The sequence below is a fragment of the Pithys albifrons genome, chromosome 2 (assembly GCF_047495875.1).
Source record: "Pithys albifrons albifrons isolate INPA30051 chromosome 2, PitAlb_v1, whole genome shotgun sequence".
NCBI classification, from domain to species: Eukaryota; Metazoa; Chordata; class Aves; order Passeriformes; family Thamnophilidae; genus Pithys; species Pithys albifrons.
In genome coordinates, this window is record NC_092459.1 from 108,428,838 (window position 1) to 108,454,893 (window position 26,056).

General features: G+C 45.6%; 1 long non-coding RNA gene across 3 annotated transcripts in view; it reads left to right on the forward strand.

Moving 5' to 3' along the window:
- Positions 1-56: 56 nt before the first annotated feature.
- Positions 57-26,056, forward strand: part of LOC139668485 (uncharacterized) — a 34,317-nt gene continuing 8,317 nt past the window's right edge. The window contains exons 1-5 of one of the 3 annotated variants that reach the window (XR_011697069.1): positions 57-130; positions 784-861; positions 1,648-1,756; positions 3,285-3,369; positions 10,399-10,472. This is a non-coding gene — a long non-coding RNA (uncharacterized lncRNA). The other 2 variants (XR_011697070.1, XR_011697068.1) reach the window with 2 other exon arrangements.

A 26,056-nucleotide genomic window follows, 5' to 3' on the forward strand; every position in this document is an offset into this window, starting at 1 on the left:
CGGCGCTGGGGCGGGATCGGGGCGGGGCATTCCCGGCGCTGGGGCGGGAGCGGAGCCGTACATGCCCAGTCCTTGGGCGGGAGCGGAGCAGTCTCGCCGCCGGGGCGGGAGCAGGGCAGGAGGTGTCCCGGCACTGGGGCGGGAGCGGAGAGGGTCATGCCCAGCACTTGGGCGGGAGCGGAGCGGGACGTGCCTGGCGCTGGTGCGGGAACAGATCGGAGCGGGACATGCCCAGCACTGGGGCGGGAGCAGGAGCTGTCCCGGCGCGGACACGGCGCTGTGGAGCGCACCCCGGGCCCGGCCCGGCCCAGCCCCACGGAGCAGCGGGCCCGTACCCGTGCCCGGCGCTGCCAGCCCCGAGCGTCTGCCCCGCAGTCCTGACAGCGCTTTTCTTCCTTTCCAGTCAGTCAGAGGGGATTTGACACACCTCACCCCCCCTCCCCCCACTTGTGGTCTGCGAGGGCAAGGTGTGGGTTTTCTGGGAAGGTGACAGAAATGCTTCCCCGGGGAAAGCTGCGGTAGAACTGCTCTGCTTCTGTCGGGATAAATCCGGGGCGGGGACGGTCCTCGATGTCCCCAGAGAGAGGAGGGAGCGGAGTAAGAGTGAACACTGCCTTGCTATTCGAAGTGAATATAAATGACTCGTTTAATGATAGGTGCAGATATAACTGAGACAGGACACCTTTTCCTCAAGGAAACCTGTGTGTGTTAACTCTGAATATGAAAAGCTGCGGTGAGACTGACACAGTCGTTCCAACCTGGCCTTTTTTTGTCCCTTTACAGGAGGTCTTCGCGGAAGCACAAGAAGTTATCAATGTGGATGTTCCTTTGTTTAGGAAGTTAGGTATCCTTAAAAATGAGGTAATCTGTTTGCCAGGCTTTTCAGTTCCCTTAGCACCTGGTGCCTTCCGAGCAGAAAGGACGCCATTCTTAAACGTGCAGGAAATTGTTTCCTGCGTGACCAGAATGAAGGAGCAGCTCATGCCTTTAACTGTGGGAACCAGCGGCATTTGTGATTTTGCTGTACCTAACATGACATAGAATTATGGAATGGTTTGGTGGGCAGAGACCTTAAAGACCACAGTGTTCCAGCCCCTTTGCCGTGGGCAGGGACATCTTCCACTGGACCAGACACTGACTCACTTCTCCTGCCTGCACCTCCTCAAATCATGTTTAGCTACTTCCCTGGGTGATCATTCTCCAGTATGACTTTCCAAACTCAATTATCTTCGACTAAATAATTTAAAGGCGAGTTTAGATTTAATTTCATTCTGTCCCACTGGGGGAACTACAGAGAAAAATGGCTAAACAAGCATGAGTTCTGAGAAATCCATTTGGCCTTTGAGCTAATGAATGGTGTGGCATTGACAAGAGATAGTTTTCAAAGAACCTCTCCAAACATGGGTATGACAGCAGGACTCTGCATTTAAAAGAAAAAAAAACAACTGAAAACCTTCAGAAGAAATGAAAAGGAAATATTTTTTAAATAATGACAGCAGACTGAAAGGGAGAAGGAATTAAACATATGCCAGGATTTCAAGGGATGCTGTGCCCCTTAGAGGCAGGGAGGGCAATGGGCTTTGCTGTGTAGCTACTCCTCGAAAAATAAAGTTTTAAACACAGGTGGGGGTTATATCTATCTTGCAGCTAAGACAGAACAAGAAAAGTTGAGCCTTGTGAACGGCTATTTGCAGTTTGTGTTGAAACCTGCAGAAAAAGGCATGTAATTCAACATGTCCTGGACATAAACAGACAGGTAAGTCATCCAATGAAAAATACTCCTTAAAATTTATCAAAATACCAGGTAAAAGAAAAGCACTGATGTGGCTTTTGTGATACGAGGTGTGTCTGTGCAGCAGTGACCACAGCTCAGCAGTGCTACCTCATTTACCTTTGAGCTAGGTAGCTTTGGTTTGCTGGCAAGACAGCTCTACAAGCCAATATTTTAGTAGAAGAAGAAAATTAAAGTATTTTCAGCTTTTCTTCACCTAACTCTCTCAAACTATGAGGCTTCCCCTATAATCAGCACAGTGACTGTGCTGATGAGCCTGTTTGTGGAGGGGTAAAGCCATGCCAAGCTGCAGTCAGGGACATACAAGTCATGTATTGTGTCCTGGCCAGGTGAGGACCTCAAAGCTCTGAGCTGGGCAGGCACTGGACATACACTGCAGTTTCAGTCACAAAAATCTGTGAGTAGGTACTTGGTAACTGGTGAACTACCTAATTATTAATAGAAGAGTTTAAGGATCTCTTTGATATTTGAGAGAACTGTATGAAAACCAGCATTAATGTTAGATGGGTTTCTGAACTTTAAAAGGTTGAGTCTGTATCTGTTATTTTGCCAATTGCCAGTAGATCCTGGAAATTATTTCCTGTCGGGCACAAAAACCGTAACTGTGACTTTTGCACATTTTAGCTGATGTCACCATAAAGGTCTCTGCTATAGACAGTCGCAAGGTGATGAATCTGTGCAAGATTTCCAATGAGATTGCCTGAAATTTTGTTTTACTGTTGTTGCCTTGGTCCTGACCTGACTAACCACTCTGTAAATTTGGGAAATGCTCGTCTCATATGCTCAGCTATTTAGACACAAGAAACAGAGTTTTGATTAAGTCAGATATTCATGGAAGTCTCAGGGTGTTTTTGTAGTATAAGTTGGTGGCCTGTAAAAATTCAGCCTTTAAGGATTTTCCTAGTGATTACTTTTTCAGAAAGAAAGATGGAAAAATTTTCCCTGAACTGCCTTTTCCTGGTGCCAGTGGCCTTGAGTGGGGGCCCAGATCTCCCGAACACTGCTTGGCTTATGTTCCTCAGTTCTGAAGACCTTCAAGCATATAGTGAGGTGTCCTGCCAGGAGCTCTGCAGCTGTCAATGCTTTTGCAAAACTGGGCTCTGCTCATTTAAGAATTGTGGAGTAATCCAGCTTAGTAGTCAGTGGAGTGTAAAACTGAGTAGTAGGTAAAGGAAAGGCTGGTGGCATGTAGACACCACAAGAAATGTATGGATTTGCCATGTAAACTCAATTTCCAAACTCAAGGTATGACTCTGTGATATTTGGCAGCCTTACATTTTAAACAGATGGCCAAGCGTTTTGCACATCCTCCCAAAATGAAGTTGTGTGCACTTTTGTTTAATATTTTGGTCTACACAGGCACTTAAAATATTCTCTGAAGATATACTCTTTGTTTTAACTAATTCTGTTTAATGTTTTTTAGACTGCAACATACTTTTTTTTTCCCCTTGGCAATTTAATAAACAGAATTCTTTTGATTTTCTGTCAACAGGGTTGGAGAGCACGTATTCCAGTTTGAAGCAGAAGAAAACCTTAAAACTTCAAGGATCAGAACACTGGGACATCTCCATTGACAGGTTAGAGCTTTATGTAACAAGGATATAAATCCATGCCATAAGGAGTGGGAGAAGGAAAAACACTCAACAGTTCAGTGACTGTATCAGTGGCAATGACCATCTGCATAAACAGTGTTACATGTCCAGCTTTTGTGACTAAACTCCATTTGGCTTCTTCTTTTCATAATGGAAAGGCACTTCATTACTGAATTTGTGTCTTTCCACATATGGATGTTTAAGTAGAAATAACCAGATTTCCAGTTCTCTGTGCTTCAAAATAAGATACTGAAACTGTGAAGAAATAGGCTCAAAACAACACAGCATATTAAATGACTGTTTTATTGTCTCCACACATGCTAGCTATAAATAAAACAAAAGTCTCTGAAAAATCTTCCTGAGAGCTTTAACTCAGAGAAATATTGGATCTTTGTGTATCCACAGTAGTCCAGCTAAGTTGGTAGAAACTGGCCTGGCTCCCAGACCAAAAATCCTGGGGCCCTCTGGCAACAACACGAAGCCATAAGCACCAGATGCAGTATATTTATCAAAATTAAATATCAGCAGCTTCTTTCAATTGGCATTTTAGAAACGCAGAGTTCATTTAAATGGTGCCAGTGGTTTTCCTTTGCAACTGAATCACAACTGCTGTATTTCTGAATATGCTGGTGTGGATCTTACAAAGGCTGTTTTTCCTGGGGTCCTTTATGTGTGTGAGCCAAAGAATTCACTCTCCTCCTTGCTTGTTCCCTACTATCTGCCTGGTGTTTTAGCAGAGTGAAACAGGTGAAAGATGCTGTTGAGCCAAGGTATGTGCAGGCAAGCAGAGTACAGGCTTGCTTACTCCTCATGTCCTCAGAATAAAGTGACAGATTGGGAGTTTTAACAAATTACAAATGCCACCAAGACTCTTTTGATGTGTGTGATTGAAAGGATCATGTTATTAGCTGTGGCAGTGTCTGCTAGAGTAATTTCACAGCTGTGCTTCTGGCTTGTGATACCCCAGGACAGTCTTTTCTGCATGTCACTTGTGTACTAGTCCCAGGTGTTCATTTCCCACCTATGGGATAAACAATTGTTGCTCATGAGACTTAGCTATTTTAGTCTTAAGCATAAAGATGGCAGGAAAAAAACCAGAAAGGCTGTTACTTGCTCCAATGGATTGAATTTCTTCTTGCTGTAATTGGCATTTAGTTAGAGCCACTCCCTAGATTGTTTTACTTTGTTGATTTGTAGTTTTGTCAAGTGTGTTAGGAAAGTCCCCACGCTGACATGGCCATTAAACAAGTTCTACTCTTTGTGTTGCAAAAGTATTCAAGATTTTTGTGGTACATGAGAAGGTTCCTGAGAATGGATGGATTTTTAGCCAGGTTCTCACTTCTATAAAGATCCTTGATGGGCCCTTGAAGGGCCAGGCTAGTGCAGAGAGGCCCCACCTTTCAAAAGGTGGCTCTGTAATAACCAGTAAATGCCATGATGTAACACTGTAAATAGGCTGGGTGCCTTTTTTTTTTGTTTTGTCAGCACAATGTTGTTATTCAATTAAGGATGTTGTGACACCTGCAAGTCCTGGCAGGACTTGAGACTTACTCAGGCCTAAAACTTTCTCTTTCAGGAGGTACACAGTGATGAGGGCTCTTAGAAATTCTCAGCAAACAGTGTTTTGTGTGGTGTGGGGCTGGAATAGATGTGCACAGAGGAGCCTGTTTTGGTTCTGAAGTCACTTTGCAGGACGTGTGTGTGTGAGAGTCTTTATGGCAGGGAGTCTGGTGGCTTCAGCCTTGGTCTCATCTTTGCATAGATAGGCAAGCTGATCTTTCATGCAGTAATTTTAGCTGTCTACATTTTACCTGTACAATCCAAACTGGTTAGAGAGGCTTCACCTCTCTGGGGGGTTCCCCCAGAAGACTATTCATGGGAAGAGGTTTTTGCTGAATGTGTCTGTCCTCTGCTAATTACTGATAGAATCTAGTTGTTTTGCTAAATCAAGGTGCACAGATGTTTGGAAACTTGACACTTGACAGAGATCTAAGCTCTCCCAGGGGTTGTTTTGGGGATCTGAGCTCCTCCAGTTGGTAGGGCTGTTGGTGTTCCCTGGACATCACACCAGATGCTTCACCTACAGTCTGTCTAACTGTGGCAAAAGGCTTCTTGGGTGGGTCATGGGCAGTTCCAGTGCTTTATCTTTTTACTACAAAGATGGCACAGTATTTCAAAATTCTCCTGCAAGGTGACGTGTGTCAGCAGGACCATAAACCCATGCAAAGGCAGGATTTATTTTGCTATTGCATACTGATGACAGGTCCCTATAACAGCTGTTTTGCACACCCTTTGCAATTAGCTCAGGCCCAGACCCTGAGTGAGTGATGGAGGATAACATTAGTAATTGGACCATTTAGGAAAAAAAGTCACAAGACTGTTGTTTAGTTAAGAAACTAAGCTCAGAGTTAAAGTTTTTATTTTTAGCTTTTAAATTCCTATTTGGGCATTTACATCAGTGCTTAATTTCAAAAGTGTGAGTATATGACAATTTCTGTGGAACTTAAATGGTGGCAGCAGCACCCTAAATTGAGGTTGGATATCTGGATTCTTTGATACGCTTTTGGGTGTCTAAATTTGGCTTTCTAAGCAGGAACAACCTCTCCCTCTGCTTTGAAGCTTTGCTGAATGCAAAGGTAAAATATGAATGTAAAGCTGTGTTTGCAGGTCAGCATCACTGTGTTTCCTTTGTCTGTTCTTCGTATCCAGGCCAACACTTCATACTTGTGAGAGCTGAGAATTGTGAGAATGACTGCAAGTCCCACAAGTCTCACAGCCTAAGATTAAGGCATACCAGCAGAGTTTCTGGTTCAGGGCCTTCAGCTTCTGACATCATGGGTTATGCTTTTTGGGACGTTAGTGCAACACCACTGCGACCCACAATATCTCTCTGTTGGGTGTGGATTTGGCTCTGTATTTTTTTTCCATAATCTGTTAGCTTTAGGCTCTTTGCTGTGTTTCCAGACAAAGCAAACTTGGCTCAAGTTCTCAAGTAGTAAGAAGAAAGAGTGTAATGGCTCCCCGAACCAAAGAGTGCCTAATTCTTTTTTTATTACATTTTCAATTGTTTAACACAGGGCCTTCTTATTTGTGGTACATGTTGCTTACTCATGCCATTGTACCTTAGTCTCAGCTGTGATACTCGTTACTGTCATAGTATGAATGGGCATTTGAGCTCCCCACTCTGCTGTCTTTGAAATGTAAAGTTTCTATTTGTCATTTGAAGATGGGGTTTCTTGTGTAACCAGAATCCATAAAGTGGTGCTTAAGTCTGGAGAAAGTCTGAAGGGATTCTTACTACAAAGATGTTGCTTAAAATCAAGGAATCCCTTTCCTGCTTGCTCATTGTTCCCATTCATGATGGAGGAGACAGGGTTGAAGGATCAAATCCAGCTTGCTTGCTTGTCATCTCTCTCCCTGAAATACTTTATTACAGGACTCAATTAAGAGCCAATTTCCCCCTCAGACTCTGTCTACAAGGTCATGCCTGCCTTTCTGAAATATTGAATTTGCAGCTGCAGGATTTATTACAACAGTATTTTAAAACACACAATGCTGGTGCAGCAGCTCTAATTAGAAATGGCCTGAGTTTGCTGTGCAGGCAAAGTGTGGTTTCTAAACTGCAGCATCCATATCAAGAGACAAATATGGGCTGTGTTTATACATGTTTGAAGGACAAACAAAGGTACGTGTGGGAAAAAAATGGAGTCTGCTGTGAAGTGCTGCAGCACTGTGATTTCTTACTTCTTTGACTTGAATTAGCTCAGCTTGGACCAGATTTTTGCCTCTGTATGATTACTGAGTTGCAGCAGTTCAGTGGAGAGGGAAGACCTGTGCTGAGGTTCTGCAGGTCTTTGTTACAGTGTGACAAATTATGTACTTTGCCATAATGGTCTGTAAGAAGTAATTAAAATGGAAGGTGGACCAATTTCTACATGATTTGTTAATTTCTATTAATCTAGTTGCTTTTGCTTGTAAAAATTCATGAATATCCACTTGGTCTAGTCTGATGTTAGCTGGCACATCTGTGACTTCCCTAAAGTCCTACATGTAAATCATCAAGGCCCATGAGCAGGAACTTTATCCTCCTGCCACAAAGCCAGGCCAGCCATGTCCAAATCACACCTCTCTAGCTGGCAGAGACTACTCAGCCTGCCCAGGCAAACCCCTCCTGGTGCTCTGCTTTGTCATTTTGAAATGCAGACCTAGTATCTAGCCTAAGCCAGGATTTTTTTTTCTCAGTTATTCCTTTACTTCTCTTCCTGTCCCTCATGCACATGCAGCTACTTAACTGCTGCTTTCATCAGCAGCTACCTTTTTATTTGGTATTGTATGTTCCCTTATGTGCTCTTCTCTAAGTAAAACAAATCCTACTGGTCAATGTCTGTTTATGCGAGATGCTTATCACAGAAAGTGTCCCCTGCTTTCCTTGAGAGGAAATCTAACAGGCAGAGACAGGAAAAGATTTAGGGATGAACACACAAGAAGAGTTCCACTGTACCACTGTGGTATCAGACAGCCCTTGCTGATCATGCCTAAAGAACATATTCTTTCCTTGCACATGCCACTGTACTAGGGCTCAGGATTGATGTTGCTGTCCTGCAAGGATAATTAGGAATTTACCAAACCAGAGCAACAGACACCCTGAGAGACACGAGTATGATTAACTTCATAAATACATATTATGAAATCATGGGCAGTGTTCTAACTGTAATGTATTTTCCCTGAGGGAAAATATGCCTGAGTAAAGAAGTAAGAAAGAATTTGAAGCCAAATGCAGAATGAAAGGAAATTCCTGTAAGGCTGGAGTCTATCCATATTTTTTTCTCAGAGATCTTTTCCTTTGGACAATTAGATGAGGAATTATTTCTTCTCATTTTATTATCCTCTAATCTCCAAAATCTACATCAGTTTCCTAAAACACACTGGCATGTATCACATATATACCTACCATTACCTAGGAGACTTGTTACTGCTTTGTAGTCACTGCAGGTGACTTTGTTTGTAAGAAGGCAAGCTCCTACTTGAGGACAGTGTGAGTATGAGTCAGTATTTGCTCCTGTGCTCATAGTGGATTTCTGAGCATGTCACAGTATAAAGGAGGTGATTTTTTTTAATCCAACTGTGAGACCAAGGAACCATGGAGGTGAATTCAAGCAGTCATAAAGTCTCACTTGGTCAGACATGGAGGGCCTTTAACATCACATGGGGTTAGATGCTTGAGTTTGCAAATTAGTCTTCAAGCTGTTGGTACTTCCAGTGTGAGTTTCAGACTTCCCCCAAGGGATTTTAATTAAAGAGCCACTGAAAAATATTGCTAGAGGGTCCCTTCTTGTCAGTCTGTCATGGCAGAAGGTGATGTGCTGAGTTATTCCTGAATCCTGATGGCCCTTGCTTGCAGGAGTGTCTGTTGGCTGCAGACATGGTGTAAAAGATCTCAGGGATTTCCCCAGATTGCAAGAGCATCGAGGCCTAGGTCTGGCAGCCCTAGGCAGAGGTACACAAAGCTGCTTTAAAACTGCCTTATATACCAAGGGTGTGTTCTGCACCTCTGGGAGGGAGAATGGCAGCCTCAGAACCTGGACTGACAGTGCTTTATTCCAGCCAGTATGTCCCAAAATCTCATCCTGGCAAAGGGTGGAGTCAATCAACTGAAAAATCTGTCCCTCTGTTATTTCCATTCTTATCTCAATGTTTACTGTATGACAGTGAACTTCGACTGGTAAATATATCTTGGAGCACTTTTTTCCTGTATGCCTTTGAAAGCAGAGAGAAGGACAAGTGCTAAGTTAAACTAAGCTTTAGAATGCCACATTATTTGGGAGAGAAAGCTCATCAGCTACAGTTTTCAGTGCAATGGGTAAAAAGCTTGGGGCTGGATTGTTTTCACTAAGAGCAGACAACTAGTGTAGCCTGATTTTAAGTCCTGTGTGCAGTCAGGGTCCTGACAGCACTGGACACTCAGCAGGAGGGGATTAAAGATACAGTTTGGGTTCTTTTGGGTAAGGAAGGGTTTAACCTTTCACATGAAAGAAGCTATACAACTTCACTACACACTTCTGCAGTGAACACCTGATGGAATGAGAGGTTGTTTCCTGTCCAGTTGTGGTTTGACTACCCTGAGACTAGCTTAGTTGGTTAAAACTTGGTTGTAATAATGCCAAGATCATGGGTTCAATCCCCTGTGTGGGCCATTGACTTAAGAGTTGGACTCAATGATCCTTGTGGGTCCCTTCCAACTCAGAATAGTCTGTGATTCTGTGATTCTGTGTGTGAGTAGGTCCAGCATGTGCTTAAGAGGTTTGCTCAGTCTAGGCTGAGAAATGTAGGAATGTTGCATAAAGGATAAGGATCACAAGAGACTGTGTGGCAGCAAAGGCTTCAGCCTGCTCCCTTTGAGCTTAACTTGTCTCATTTTGACATTAATAAGATGTCAAGATGTAGAGTTTACTTGAAGTAGCATTTTTCATCAGATTTCTTTGCTTGGGTTTTGTCCTTCACCCTTGTCCATTTTGTCTATTTGTGTCTTTCTAGTCTCCGAGACTTTGGAGACATTCTAATTTAAATATCCTTTTCTGACTATGCCTGAATTTTCAGTCAGAACTTGCATCAAATTTAAGCACTGTTTGATTTGTGGTGTTGGCTGATATTTGGGCTGATTAATTTCACACACTGGTTTCTAGAAACTGCAGTACTCCATTGCACAGGCAAATGTTGGCCCAGCATATGGAAAATGGCAAGTCATCCAGCTGCTTTGGGGCTGCCATGTAGAGATGCATTAAAAGAGCTGGCTTTTCATAGTGCTTCCACCTTCTGAAATGTCTCTGCAACTATTAAATGGATAAAAATACAGTTCCTCAAATAGTATGTAGAGTTGACGGTTTCTGACACATTAGGATGTTTGTAAAACTAAGATTACATATATATATATAATACACACATATATTCTATATATAGATACATATATATACTATAACATCTGTAAGATATCTATGTCTTGTCTTTTATTTCCAGATATCTTTCAGGAGGTGCCTTGTCATGTATCTGTCATACTCAAAGCCTGAGTAGGAGCAACTGTTTGTTCTAAGGTAAAATTCTGATCCTGCTGAGAGAAGTTTGGTTGGTGGGACCAGGTATTTGACTGGTTTCTTTCAACTGTTATCTGCAATATGCTTCTCAGTTTTTGAGTTTATTGCTGAGCTTCCTCAGTAAGAGGTTGTACTTTATACAGCTGGAGCCAGAATGAGCCTTTGGTCCCTGGCTATGGTTACTACTTCTGTCCATTCTTCATCACTTCAGTCATTAATAGTCAATGTATCCAATGGATCCAAAGGGTTTTCACTCTTGTTGCGGTGATACAGTTTAGTGGTTAGTGTGCAGGATAAGAAAACACTGTTTTCCCCACACAGGATTGTTTTGTGATTAGCATTTTGTGTGGTAAAGAAGGGATGAGTTAAAAAATTCATCCTGAAATAGAAGTGTGTACAAAGTCTAGGTGGCTTTTCAGCTCAGTCCAGTAAAAGAGAGTTTATCTCCTGCCTGATAATTTTAGCAGAAATTATTCAAGAATATTGTTTGTTTTATACAGCTTTGCAACTCTTCCCTCTTACCACTCTAGGAAATGGATATAGGTGTAGGCTTTTTGATTTGTGCAAATGAGCATTTCATTGCCAGAGTTCAAAGACTCTTACAGAATGCTCTGGCCAGTATCAAAACTGGATTCCTCCACTAGAAATTCAGAGTAACTTCACTGATTAAAAATAAAATTGCAGCTGCATTTGGCCTGGGGGGGTTTAATTTCAAACTACCTGACTTTTTCAGGTGTTTTTCTTAAGTTGGGCATTTTACAATTGCCAGGCTTGTCCCACAGTGATCTTGGCTTTCTCCTAAAGGGTGGATATAATTTGGGTCCCACTGCAGAAACAGCTGTTTGAAGATGAATTCCATATTCTTGTCAGGAGTTCAGTTACTTTGTTGGCTAGTACATTTAGAGAGCTGCTGTCAGTCTAGCTGATTCAATTCCACAGGATATCTTGATTTTTTCCCAGTGCTGCTCTTACTATTTTATTCCTGTATATTGTGTAGTGTGTCAGTGTAGACAGCAACCTCCATAATAGCTATTTTTTTCTGCCTTTTTCTAACCCCAATCATACTCCAGTGTGAATATTGATTGCAAAGACATTGTTTGGCTTGGTTACAACCTCCCTATTTGATTGCTTGCTCTGCTTGCTGGGTCCATCAGAGACCTACTGTTTCTCTAGTCATCTCCCTTCTGATATAATTCAGGCATTTTTTATTATTTCTTCTGGCAATTTATTGTCCTGATTTTTTTCTTTATTATATCTTTTTCATTTTCCTGTCTATGTCTGTTCCATGTATTAAAGACAGATGAACTGGATTCACAGTGCCTGAAATATTGTTTTGGCCCTAAAACTCACCCTCTGTGATACCACTGGAAATTATTGCAACTTTCCTGTCTTTTTACTTTAAAGATCCCATTGAACTCAGGCAGACACTTTTCTAGCAGGAGAGTATTTATTTAATTCCTGTATAGGGAAACAGAGAGCAAAATCCTAAATCCACTCAACTCAGTGGGGCTTTTCCTGGGCCCCAGCTGAGTCCTGGCTTAATGATCAGGCTTGTGGTCTATAGTCAGTCTTCCAGCAAGAGGAGAGAGAAAGTACAAAGCAGGATTTTCACTCCCATATTCTGGGATGACAGGCTGAGCTAAGGGACAGTGTGCTACCGCAAGAGGTGAATGACTTGAAGAACTAAGTTTTCTTCTGGTTCTTGCAACCAACCTCCTAAAAGATACTTTAAAATTTGTGTTTTAGCATTTGCCTGCTGTAAAGAAAGGAAGTTTCTTGACGGCACTGTACACTTTGAATGCATAGTTTTCTGGTGTATTGCAGTTGTGTTTGAGGATCTGGAGATGCATGTCTATCTGGGACATGCTAAGCCCATAAAGCAACAGTGAGCTTAAGCTGTGTGTTTGTTCAGTGTGTTGCCTGGATGGAGCCTTAATTTGTTCCTTGTGAATTGTGGTGATGTGTCCCAGTGAAAGTAATCTTGGTTTGATGACAAGCCTGGCTTATTCTCCCAGCAGAGAAGTTTGCTGAAATAAGGTGGGTTAAAAAGGTTTCCCCTGACTACTGTCCCTCACTGAAGAGCAGCTTGAACAGTGAAAACTGTCAGGAGTGGTTATTCAGAGAAGCAAGGTTGGAAGCTGAAGATAAGAGCATTTATCTCCATGTCAAAACTACTCAGTGTCTTTGATGGACTCCCAACACGATGTAACAAGGAGCTTAGGCTGGAGACACTGGAATGCCAGGAGTCCAGGGGGTGGTGTTTATCCCGCTGGAACATGGCACACATCAAATCAATTACACGGTGCAAAGTGTTGCAAGCTCGAAGGAAATACGTTCTCCTAGGCACTAGAGGAGTCTCCTTCTTTAGATGCTGATGTAATTTGAAATGTATATTAATGGGGAGAGAGAGAAAAAGAAGGAGAGAACATGGAATCTCCTGTGTTCTGCAGCAGATTGCCAAATGGATCTTGTCACTTGGCAAACACAGTTGGACCTGAGGCTCCAAGTCTGTGGGATGTGCTGTGTTTTCTGTCATGAATTGTCAGCCTCAGAGAAGCACAGGAGAAAGAGAGGAATAGTATCAGAGTAGAAAATCAGTAATAAAGGAACTAGCAAGCCATTTTAGAGCAAATCAAAGCAGCTGCATTTTTGGATTGTGCTTGCCTTCAACAGCTAGAAATGTGCTCTGTCCTCATCTCCTCCCCCAGTGAAGTGGTGATGGGAAGGACTGGTGTTTCTATGGAGAATGCTCCTGTCCATGCTGCTTGGTGGGAATTAAGCTGTTCTGCACAGCTGATGGTACTTGCAGGGCCCAGGGAACCTTCAGCCTGCCCTGTGCCCACTGTTGCCCCACTCATGCCGTAGCCACAGCCCTCCCTTGAGCCATCTCTGGCACAGCTTCTCCATGTGGATTTCTCCTCTGAGCTTGCACCGCGAAACTACAACCCATCGCTGACAGCCGATCTGGGAGCTGACAGGATCACACTTAGGTTCTGCAGGGACCTAATCCTGGATCAGAAACTTTCCTGAAATAGTGCTGTCCATCAGGAATGTGGCTTAAAGACCTGGGTTTGTTTAAACGACTCCCTGGGAGGCACCGCGCGGCTGGTGGGGGCCACAGCCAGACACTGGAGTGGCATCCGCCAGAATGGCCAGTCCAACAGGTACGCTGGCAAATTCCTTCGGATGAACAGCAGGCGTTGGGTATCCCTCTGCCTGGATGCTTGTACCGTGCTCTCTGGAGTGATGTCAGCGCCTTGGGATGCGTTTCTCCCGAGCAGAGCCAAAACACTAGAGAGCGCCATGCATTTGCAGATTTTGGCTTGTGCAGTGCAGTCTGAGGATGTTAGCGCTCCCTGAGGGGGAGCATGTAAAGAAAGCTGTGCATGGGACCCAGCTCGGGCTTGCCCTTGGGTACGGAGAGGTGGTTTCCCTCTGGATATGGGCAGCTGCAGGTACAATGTGGCTTTATATTTTGTCTTTGGGGGACGAAAGGCAGTTTGGCTGTCAGGAGGAAATCCTTTGGTCTCACTGCTAGTGGAGGAGATGCACTTGAACCAGCAGACCTTCCCAGCCTTCTGTTCCAGCCCTCTGTCACATCACCTGGAACACAGCCACCAAGAGAGGGCTCTGTCCAGTGATCTCCCACCTGAAGGGAATTCTCAGCACCGACCAGGATGAAATGTCCCAGAAGGTGCCCATGAGGAGCTTTATGGGAGGATTGACTTTGTCTTTGAGCTCACACTCCCCAGTCCTCATGAGGAAATCTTTTAATTTTCAAGTACTTCAATACACAAACAATGTTTAATATTTTAGTATATTTGAATGGCTGAGTCATTTCTTTAAAAGCAGGCTGGATCAGATTGTTTTGCTGTCTCTTATGCCCAGTGATGCAAAGGGCATAGACTCCATGTGGGCTCTACCCTCTTCTACCTTATGGGAGGGTGAGAAGCTCATGACTATTTTAGCAGTGCTGGAGAATAACTGTCCATGCTGTTATGGCACACACTGTCCTGTATCTTCTCCCATTATCCAAAGCCTCCTGAAGCTCCCCTCTACCCTAACTTGGTGTGGAAACATGGCATCATGTTCCTCTTAATCACCAATCAGGTGATGGTGATGACTGAATGTGCTGGTTTGAAGGTGAACCAGCAAGGGAAAATGAACTCACCACGAGAGAGATTATAAGTCAGAGCTAAAATTTAATAATAATATTATTATAACAACACTGACACACAAGGGAAATTGCTTTCAACTCACAATACCCCAGCAGTATAACCCAGTGTCCTGGGGCACAAACCCAAGGGGGTTTGTTTGCCCTTGTGCTGAGACCCCTGTGGCTCCCCCAAGTCCAGAGCAAAAGGAAAAGAAAAACCTGTTGGTGCAGGCGAGGGCTGTGGTCTGGGCGAGAGCGGTGATCTCCTGCTGTCGAGGTCCTGCTGCTGCTCTGGATCCGACGAGAAGGTTCCCGAGGTCTTCTTACCCACCACTTATGTACCCTCAGGGAGCACTCAGTTCCTCCCCCTGGGCGGGGACTCACACAATGGGTGATTGACTCTGGGAGCCAGGGGGTATTGAGCTGTTGATGGCCCATTAGCAGCTCCGCCCCCCTCAGGCTGGGTGTGAAGTGATAATGGCTCCCTGGGCAGCTGCTGCTAATGGCCCATTGTCCTTGGGGAATGAATAGAGGGGGTAGAATACACAGCTTTGATCACCCCCACACAGGGTTAGCTGGTCCCTCCTGCTGAACTAGGACATTATCCACCCCTTATTCTACTCCATCTAGTCATTCCCAAATTAATCCCCTTTTTACCTATACATATATATATACATATATGCAATGAAACATTACAAACTCTTCTCGCTCAAAATTAGGTCCCCTTGTGGTACACAACATGTTTCTCCATCTTTTTGCATTACCCACCAAGTGCAACCAGGTCCTTGAGCAAAGACAATCCCTCGGATGGGTTTGCCTTTGTTTGAGGTGGGACTAACCCAAACAGTCTTTCCTAACATACCTCTCATATGGACCACAGGGACTTTATCTCCATCTACAGTATTCAAGAGTTCTGATTGGGCAGGGCCAGCTCGATTGATGGAGCCCCGAGTGTTGACCAACCAGGTGGCCTTTGCCAAATGCAGCTCCCAGTGTTTGAAAGTTCCCCCACCCAACGCCTTCAAGGTTGTTTTCAGCAGTCCATTACATCGCTCAACTTTCCCGGCAGCTGGAGCATGGTAGGGGATATGATACACCCACTCAATGCCGTGCTCTCTGGCCCAGGTGTCTATGAGGCTGTTCTTGAAGTGGGTGCCATTGTCAGACTCTATTCTCTCTGGGGTGCCGTGTCTCCACAGGACTTGTTTCTCAAGGCCCAGGATGGTATTCCGGGCAGTGGCGTGAGATACGGGGTATGTTTCCAGCCATCCAGTGGTTGCCTCTACCATGGTCAGCACATAGCGCTTGCCTTGGCGTGTTTGGGGAAGTGTGATGTAGTCAACTTGCCAGGCTTCCCCATACCTGTATTTCGACCACCGTCCACCATACCATAGAGGCTTCACCCGCTTGGCCTGCTTGATGGCAGCACATGTGTCACAGTCGTGGATAACCTGTGAGACACTGTCCATGGTTAGATCCACCCCTCGGTCACGAGCCCATCTGTATGTCGCATCTCTGCCTTGATGACCAGAGGCATCATGGGCCCATCGGGCTAGAAACAATTCACCTTTATGCTGCCAATCCAGATCTACCTGAGAGACTTCAATCTTGGCAGCTCGATCCACCTGCTCGTTGTTACGATGCTCCTCATTAGCCCGGCTCTTGGGTACATGAGCATCTACGTGACGGACCTTCACACTCAGCTTCTCTACCCGGGCAGCGATGTCCTGCCACATCTCAGCCGCCCAGATGGGTTTCCCTTTGCGCTGCCAGCCGGCCTTTCTCCAGCGCTCCAGCCATCCCCACAGAGCATTGGCCACCATCCACGAGTCAGTGTAAAGGTAGAGTCTTGGCCACTTCTCTCGTTCAGCGATATCCAAAGCCAGCTGAACAGCTTTCAGCTCCGCAACCTGACTTGATCCACCTTGTCCTTCAGTCGCTTCTGCAACTCGACGTGTAGGACTCCATACAGCTGCTTTCCATTTCCGGCTTGTCCCTACAATGCGGCAGGAGCCATCTGTGAAGAGAGCATATCGCTTCTCCTCTTCTGGTAGCTGGTTATATGGTGGGGCCTCCTCAGCTCGTGTCACCTGCTCCTCTTCTTCTTCAGAGGACAATCCGAAACTCTCACCTTCCGGCCAGTTGGTGATGATTTCCAAAATCCCAGGGCGATTAGGATTCCCTATCCGGGTTCGCTGCGTGATCAGAGCGATCCACTTACTCCATGTGGCATCAGTGGCGTGATGGGTAGAAGGAGCTTTTCCTTTGAACATCCATCCCAACACTGGCAGTCGGGGTGCCAGGATGAGCTGTGCCTCAGTGCCAATCACTTCTGAGGCAGCTCGAACTCCTTCATAAGCTGCCAGGATCTCTTTCTCAGTTGGGGTGTAGCTGGCCTCAGATCCTTTGTATCCCCGACTCCAGAATCCCAGCGGTCGTCCTCGAGTCTCCCCAGGTACTTTCTGCCAGAGGCTCCAGGATGGGCCATTCTCCCCGGCTGCAGTGTAGAGCACATTCTTCACATCCTGTCCTGTCCTGACTGGCCCAAGGGCTACTGCATGGGTAATCTCCTGTTTAATCTGCTCAAAGGCTTGTTGTTGTTCAGGGCCCCACTGGAAATCATTTTTCTTCCGTGTCACAAGGTAGAGAGGGCTTACAATCTGACTGTACTCAGGGATATGCATCCTCCAAAAGCCCACGGCGCCTAGGAAAGCCTGAGTTTCCTTCTTGCTGGTCGGTGGGGACATAGCTGCTATTTTGTTGATCACCTCTGTTGGAATCTGACGACGCCCGTCTTGCCACTTCACTCCTAGGAACTGAATTTCCTGAGCAGGTCCCTTGACCTTACTTCGTTTAATGGCAAAACCAGCTCTTAGGAGAATCCGGATTATCTTCTTTCCTTTCTCAAAAACCTCCCCTGCTGTGTTCCCCCATACAATGATGTCATCGATGTACTGTAGATGTTCTGGAGCCTCACCCTTTTCCAATGCAGTCTGGATCAGTCCATGGCAAATGGTGGGACTGTGTTTCCACCCCTGGGGCAGTCGATTCCAGGTGTACTGCACCCCCTTCCAGGTGAAAGCGAACTGCGGCCTGCACTCTGCTGCCAACGGAATGGAGAAAAAGGCATTGGCAATGTCGATGGTGGCATACCACTTGGCTGCCTTGGACTCCAGCTCATACTGAAGCTCCAGCATGTCCGGCACAGCGGCACTCAGGGGGGGTGTGACCTCATTGAGACCACGGTAATCCACCGTCAGCCTCCACTCTCCACTGGACTTTCGTACTGGCCATATGGGGCTATTAAAGGGTGAGTGAGTCTTGCTGACCACCCCTTGGCTCTCCAGCTCACGAATCATCTTGTGTATGGGGGTCACAGAGTCTCGGTCAGTGCGGTATTGCCGACGGTGCACTGTGGCTGTGGCCAGCGGTACCAATTGTTCTTCAACTTTCAGCAGTCCTACAGCAGAAGGGTCCTCTGAGAGGCCAGGCAAGGTGCTCAGCTGTCTGATTTCCTCTGTCTCCACAGCAGCTATGCCAAAGGCCCAACGCAGTCCCTTTGGGTCTTTGAAATATCCATTCCTCAGGTAGTCTATGCCAAGGATACACGGGGCTTCTGGACCAGTCACAATGGGGTGTCTATGCCATTCCTTGCCAGTCAAGCTGACTTCAGCTTCCAGTACAGTCAGCTGTTGGGATCCCCCTGTTACCCCAGAAATAGAGATGGATTCTGCCCCGACGTATCCTGATGGCATCAACGTGCATTGTGCGCCAGTGTCCACTAAAGCTTTGTATTTCTGTGGGTCTGATGAGCCAGGCCACCGAATCCACACAGTCCAATAAACCCGATTGTCCCTCTCCTCTACCTGGCTAGAGGCAGGGCCCCCCTAGTTCTGGTCATGGTATTCACTGCGCTCTCCCTGTGAATATGACCGGAAGGTTCCTTCAAGAGGATCGGGCATAACATCATCATTCCTATACTGTCTGGAGCCTTGCCCACGAGAGACCGGAGCAGCCTTCAACCTTGAAGAATTCCCTGTGTTAGTTGTGCCTCTTTGCAATTCACGTACCCGAGCTGCTAAGGAAGAGGTGGGTTTCCCATCCCACTTTCTCATATCTTCTCCATGCTCATGGAGGTAAAACCACAGATTGCCGCGTGGAGTGTACCCTTTCTCCTTAGCTGGAAGACGCCTGCTTCTGATGGCGGAGACTCTTGTTTGTTCTGGAGAGATATGGAAGAGTCCTTCCTTAATCTTCTCTTCCAGTTCAGCCAGTTTTGTTTCCACAGCTGAGACATGGGCTCGTAATGGAGCAGTGACAGTGTCTTCATAAATCCTGAGTTTGCTGACCAGTGCACCCACCTTGTCTTCTCCCTCTCTCCACTGCAATGTTGCAAGGTAGCGAGAATACATTTCTGGCCCAAGTCGTGCAAATTTTAACCACATCTGGGATGTGCACTGGACACCATCTGGACTTTTAGGGAATCTCTCATCCTCTGAAAAGATTATCTCCAGTACGGCTAATTCCCTTAAGCACCGGATACCTTGTTCCATCGTGTTCCACTGTCCTTGCTGTACGTGGAGGTCCTCCTTACAAAGATATCTCTCCCTCACGCTTGACAACAGTCGCCGCCAGAGGCTGAGAGTTTCCTGTCTCTTTCCAATGCCCTGATCAATGACAACATCTCGAGACAGGGATCCCAGCTGCCTTGCCTCACTCCCATCTAGAATGGTATCATTGGCTGCAGCATCCCAGATTCGAAGTAGCCAGGTCAAGATGGACTCATTTGCCTGTCGTGTGAACTCTCTCCGGAGCTCACGCAGCTCTCCCAGGGATAGGGACCGGGTGATTATTTCTGGCTCCATTTCTTCTGCTTGAGATGAAGGTCCTGACTCTTCCTCGTCATGCGCTATACGAACTGATTTGGTCTTTGATTTTCTTTTCTGGACAGGGGCAACTGCTATCGGTTTCTGTTGTCCTTCTGGCTCCTCCATGGTCTGGGTGGACATGGCGCTAGTTGATGTATCTCTCTTCCTCTCTGGCTCAGTCATGGTCTGGGTGGACATGGCGCTAGTTGATGTATCTCTCTTCCTCTCTGGCTCAGTCATGGTCTGGGTGGACATGGCGCTAGTTGATGTATCTCTCTTCCTCTCTGGCTCAGTCATGGTCTGGGTGGACATGGCGCTAGTTGATGTATCTCTCTTCCTCTCTGGCTCAGTCATGGTCTGGGTGGACATGGTGCTTGTGGATTTGCTCCTTTTCTCCTCCTCCTGATGATGCTGTACCACACCAAGCAGTGTGCGGTAGGCAGTGGCCAGGGCCCAGCAGGTTGCTGTGAGCTGCACCTCTCTGGGACTACCAGAGCATCTTCCTTTCACATAGCTTAGCATTTTGGCAGGGTCCTGCAGTTGTTCCGGGGTGAATTTCCAGATCATTTGAGGAGAGAAGGTCTCCAAATACTGGCCCATATCTTCCCACTTCCCGTGCCACTCAACATCATCCGCTCCCAGGGCAGGCCTCCAGCAAGTCTCCTTAGAGAGCCCAGTTCTGACCCTAAACATGGTGTATACAGTACAGAGGAGACAAAGCAACACTAACAGCACTAACAGTAGGATTATGCTGTCCCTAACATCAAAAGGAAGCTCAATATTTTCAGTGATTGTTGTAGCAGAGGTGAAAAGGTGGAAGTAACCATCTCCGCCTGTTTTCCCCACAGTCTGGGTGCTATTTTTAATGAGACCCCAGAGGTAACAACCCAAACCAGGACAGGCAGACCAGACTGAATATACATTCACAATGAAATTCATTGCTTCTGATGTTATGACAACATAAATATAGTATATTAATAAAGCAATTTTGATCCTTCTCCCTGGTATTAAAGAGAGCATCAAAACAGGCACATGGTTCCCCATGTGTCGAAATATGAACAGGCCCAGATACACCATCCACATGAATACATCAAGCAACATGGTAGTCAGGGATTTTCTGTACCCAAACACACAAAATGAAATTGTAGTTCTGACTTCTCTCTCGTGCCCCACGTTGGGCGCCAAAAGATGTGCTGGTTTGAAGGTGAACCAGCAAGGGAAAATGAACTCACCACGAGAGAGATTATAAGTCAGAGCTAAAATTTAATAATAATATTATTATAACAACACTGACACACAAGGGAAATTGCTTTCAACTCACAATACCCCAGCAGTATAACCCAGTGTCCTGGGGCACAAACCCAAGGGGGTTTGTTTGCCCTTGTGCTGAGACCCCTGTGGCTCCCCCAAGTCCAGAGCAAAAGGAAAAGAAAAACCTGTTGGTGCAGGCGAGGGCTGTGGTCTGGGCGAGAGCGGTGATCTCCTGCTGTCGAGGTCCTGCTGCTGCTCTGGATCCGACGAGAAGGTTCCCGAGGTCTTCTTACCCACCACTTATGTACCCTCAGGGAGCACTCAGTTCCTCCCCCTGGGCGGGGACTCACACAATGGGTGATTGACTCTGGGAGCCAGGGGGTATTGAGCTGTTGATGGCCCATTAGCAGCTCCGCCCCCCTCAGGCTGGGTGTGAAGTGATAATGGCTCCCTGGGCAGCTGCTGCTAATGGCCCATTGTCCTTGGGGAATGAATAGAGGGGGTAGAATACACAGCTTTGATCACCCCCACACAGGGTTAGCTGGTCCCTCCTGCTGAACTAGGACACTGAACTTCCATTATAATGTGCTGGCTTTTTTCCCCCCTCCTCGGTAAAATATTTCCTACAGGGAAATTAGACTTCTCTGAAACCTGACTTACTTTTCAGAAGACACCCATCTCCATGTTTCAAAGAAAAACTTAAGTGTGTGGGGTTTATTAAATAATGTAAATAATTTTTAAATAATGTAAATATTTCAGAACCTTGTTTGCCATTTTTCTCCTCTTGTTCATGTACTACTTAGTCTAAGAAGCTCAATGAAGTCTAGCTGTTATTTTTTCTTATCTAGTATTTTCTATTGTTTTGTGGATGTTTTACTATCTCAGCATTTCCAAAAACATTTCATATTGGGAAATCTCAGAAATAGTAAAAGAAAATGGTAGTAAAAAAGGAAAAAAGGTGGTAGGAAAACGATGTTTTTGAGAAAATGTTTTTATTGCAGTCGTTAGCAGGAGGAAAAAGAAGAGGGAATAAGTTTTTTTCGCCCTCATCAACATTCTTAATGATGTAGATGTTTAGAAGTTTAATTGAGGAAAAAATCAAGTTTTGGCGTGTCTGAATGGATACAATTTATCCTGTCCTGTTTTGACCTTCCTCAGTTCTCCTTGGCATTCCTTCTGGTCCTCTCTGCCCCTTTGGCTGTGTCAGGATCATCTGGAAACAGCAGATGAGACGGAGCTGTGGGGCAGAGCCCCTTGGGAGCAGCACTGGACGGCAGGAGGCATCTGTGTGCTTTGGGGAACTCTGTGGACATGAAGATGATTCCAATGGAATGAAGTTCAATAAGGCCAAGTGCCGGGTCCTGCACTTTGGCCACAACAACCCCATGCAGTGCTACAGGCTGGGCACAGAGTGGCTGGAGAGCAGCCAGGCAGAAAGGGACCTTGGGGTACTAATTGACAGGAAGCTCAACATGAGCCAACAGTGTGCCTAGGTGGCCAAGAAGGCCAATGGGATCCTGTCCTGTATCAAAAATAGCATGGCCAGCAGGATCAGGGTAGTGATCTGTTCTCTGTGTTGGTGAGGCCACACCTTGAGTGTTGTGTTCAGTTCTGGGCCCCTCAGTTCAGGAAAGATCTTGAGGGGCTGGAGCGGGTCCAGAGAAGAGCAACAAGGCTGGTGAAGGGACTGGAGCACAAGTGCTGTGGGGAGAGGCTGAGGGAGTTGGGGTTGTTTAGTCTGGAGAAGAGGAGGCTCAGAGGTGACCTCATCACTGTCTACAACTACCTGAAGGGAAGTTCTAGCCAGGTGGGGGTTGGTCTCTTCTCCCAGGCACTCAGCAATAGGACAAGGGGGCACGGGCTCAAGCTCTGCCAGGGGAAATTGAAGTTGGAGATCAGAAAAAAATTCTTTCCAGAGAGAGTAATCAGGCATTGGAATGGGCTGCCCAGAGAGGGAGTGGATTCCCCATCCCCGGAGGTTTTTCAGCTGAGATTGGATGTGGCACTGAGTGCCATGATCTGGTAAAGGGACTGGGGTTGGACCAAGGGTTGGACTTTACGATCTCAGAGGTCTTTTCCAACCCGATCGATTCTATGATTCTAAGAGCTGCTGTATGCTGGACAGAGCTTCTGACTGGGGGAAGCCACCTAAGGGAGGGCCTGTCACCCCTGTGCTGTGAGAACTGTGCCCCTGTGCTGTGAGAACTGCCTTTCTCCTTCCATGGAGGGGGGATATTGCCCATGGGGGCTGGTGTTCCCTTGGAAGATGGTGTGCCTGGCAGCAGGCAGAAGATTATTGGCTGCAGGAATAACTTTGCAGGAAGTGCCTTCTGAGATTTTATCTTTTCCTTTGTAGAATGTTGGACCTATGCACAGGGAAGATAACAACCTTGGACACACAGCTCTTGAAATAAAGAAAAATGAGTCCTAAGTTAGAAAAATGGGGCAAAGCAGTCAGAAATACACAAGGGTTTGGTGGAGGTGTTGGAAGTAGCTGTGAAGATTCCTTCCCATTCCTCACTGCAGGGGATGAGACACTGGTGGGAAGCATGAAGTGCCTCTCTGAAGGCTCAGTATCCTGTTAAGTGCCCCTTGATACCTGTGCAGTATCAGCAATTAATTGCTAATTAGACCCTCAGACTTCATACACACCACCTGGTGAACAGTTTGCTGGAGGCAAACATAGCAGGGGAGAGCCCAGATAGGAATTGCATGTACACATAGCAGATATGGATTGTGTTAATCTGATCTCTTTATTGTCCTCTCATTCTCTACCCTAGAAAGCTCTGTTAAGTGTTGAGTAATTTTGATCAGGTTTGTCCAAGGAGGAAAGACCTGAAAAACACTTTTTCCTGAAAATCATCATCAGAGCTGGATATGAGTATGTTCCCTAAGGAAGGGCAGTCTCATGCCTGGTCAGAGGAGGAGGTACTTTCTGGAACCCTGCAGCTTCCAGCTTCTTTACTTAAGCAGTAGTAGTAGAAATAAAGATAATAGGAAGGATCTGGAAGGTTTTGTGATGGGAACATTGCCAAACTGCAAATAGTCTATAAATGTCTCAGAGACTGAGGCATGCAGGCTATCAACCTTCAGAAAAAGAACAGATTTCATGGCTATGCTACTCAGAGAACAATGTGTTTACTGGGAATGTTGGGTTAAAACTGGATTTCTCCATCAACAACTGTCATCAGCATGTGCTGTGTTGTAAAGTGGGCAGGGGACTTTTGCCTGCATTAAATTAAGGAGTGCAGTGTTATGAATAGTTTTCTTACTCAGGATGGCGCTTGTCCAAGCCTCAAGGTAATTTATATCTCAGGTAGGCATGCTGTAGTTTAACAAGGCTAAATATGGAGAAATGAAAGCCTGGTGTGGGACCAGATGCACTGGAGGCAACAGCAGAGTTTACCAAGAGTAGTTCAATATTCTTCATGTTGTAGGAACAAGCTTAAACAGATTTTTTTTTAATTGGATTTTGGGACAAAGCACAGCTGGTACAAAGCTTTAGCAGGAATTCAAATGCTGCTGCTTATTACTGCAGCAAGTGATTATTTGCAAGTCCTAGTTTTTTCTTTGCTGTTTAATACTCTGACAGCCATAGACCTACATAGAATGTTGCAAACATAAGGTGGTTTTTAGAGAAAATCAGCTGCTTGTTCTTACGGTGTTTGGCAAGGCAGGAGAACTTAGTCACAACTTGCTAGAGGTAATCTTGCATCTTTCTTGGCATGGAATGGGTGGGAAGAAAGAGACAGAGAGTGTGTAACTCTCCTTCTGGTCAGTGTAAAAATAGCAATTTGGAAAAAAAATCACACAGATGATTTAACCATTTTTCATCTCTGCTTAGAGAACTGGGAAAAAGTGTGTTTGACAAAGGAGTTATTGCATCAGCCCCTCAGTAAAATACCATCTCTTTGAGCAATAAAAGAGCTATCCTTTCCCAGCCATTTTTTAGTTCTTATTTTAGTCTTTTGGGAATAAATGGTCATTTGGGGATTTTTTTCAAATGCAGCTTTGGTTTGATTTTTTTTTTTACATGGAAGAAGAAGGCAGCAGGGAGAGACATTAATTGGTTGTGCCCCCTCTGATTCAAGATTGGAAAAAGAAACCCAGTGATCATCCTTGGTGCACATGGGCTTCATAATATTTGGCAGCAGGCAGCAAGCAAGATGAAAGCGTGTCTCTTGACAGCCAGCTTCGTTCTGGCAGCCTTTACTCCAGGCAACAAATTAATCCACTCAACTGTGTTCTGCATAATTGTTGATACTGTCTTAATTGGTACCATACGTTTCTCCGTGTCGACATGTCCATCATGTTAGTGTCTAGGGACTGTTGTTTCCTGCCAACTCAGGAGTGGCACAGCCTGCTCCATTCTAACTGAACTCCTACCTAAAATGCCTTAGTAAGAAATTCAACTTTATGGCAAAGGGAAAATGAAGAGCCATGTTGGGGCATGACTCAAAATTCATGGGAAAAAGAAATGGCCTTCGTGATGTCAGTGCTGTTTGGAGATGAGCCAGCCCTTCCAGGGCTGTCTAAAGGCAATCCAGTTCAGCTGAAGGCAAAGGAGCTTATTCTCCTGCTCCCAGAAAATCTGTGACTGGGGCAGGCAAACATTTTCCAAGCCTGTCGCCGTGGGGCATCCATGTCAAGGCAACTGCAGAGCTAATTGACCCCAGTGCACTGGTGGCTTTCTGGATTGGGATTAGCATTTTGAATTTCATCCCTTAAACTGGAAGCCAAGTCACAGCCTGGAGTGCAAGTGCAGTCTGCTGTTCCCCAGCTCTTCCATGTGCTATGGTAACAGGGCAGGAGGACCCCAGGGAGGTCAAGAGCTGCTTGCAACCCATGCTGAGGTGACCATGCAAAAGCATCAACAGAGTCAGCTCCTAGAGAGAATAGCCATCTCATCACCAGGCAAAGGCATCACTGATCTTTCCCTTCCTGGAAAGGCAGGGTGGAGGTAATAGGAATGATACATATTGTCATTAGATAGATAGATAGATAGATAGATAGATAGATAGATAGATAGATAGATAGATAGAATTTAAAAAAAACCCAAGTTACTGGATGTGATCACCTCTGAAGTGTCAGTCTCTAAAAATCCCAAATTAGTCACTGAAATAAAAGGGTACTTCTGTCCATGTCTGTGGTCACTTCCACATCTAAATAAGAAGTGGTACCCTTCCTTTGTTCCGTTGAGTAGTTCCATGGTTACAGTCATCAGAGCTTGCAAGCACTCAGGATCCCTGTGATAGGCACCTCACTGAGCAGTGTGGTAAGTGAATAGTTCTGAGTTCAGAGAAGTGCTG